Source organism: Bos indicus x Bos taurus, chromosome 1 (assembly GCF_003369695.1).
Source record: "Bos indicus x Bos taurus breed Angus x Brahman F1 hybrid chromosome 1, Bos_hybrid_MaternalHap_v2.0, whole genome shotgun sequence".
In the NCBI taxonomy this organism is placed as follows: domain Eukaryota; kingdom Metazoa; phylum Chordata; class Mammalia; order Artiodactyla; family Bovidae; genus Bos; species Bos indicus x Bos taurus.
The window spans coordinates 82,811,390-82,811,712 of NC_040076.1; positions in this window are offsets into that span (position 1 = coordinate 82,811,390).

The window sequence follows — 323 nt, forward strand, 5'->3', positions numbered from 1 at the left end:
ACAGTCCATGGAGTCACAAAGAGTTGGATACAACTAAAGCATAAAATGAACATATGCATACACATGGTAGTCATTGCAGGTAAGTGGTTAAGACTAGGAAACGGCCTGTGTCTGGCTGGACCTAAGACCATGAGAATCTTCATGCTGTAGTTTGTAGGGAGAAGTGGATATGGATGTCATGCCTTGGTGTTTCAGAGGACGATCACCATAGTGATAGAGGTGGCCATGAAAAGCAGGTAGAGACAGAAGAGCAAGGTGTCCATCATGTGGCTTAACTGCACCCATAGACTGACCAAGTGCTGCTTCTGAGTCTTGTTTTCCGG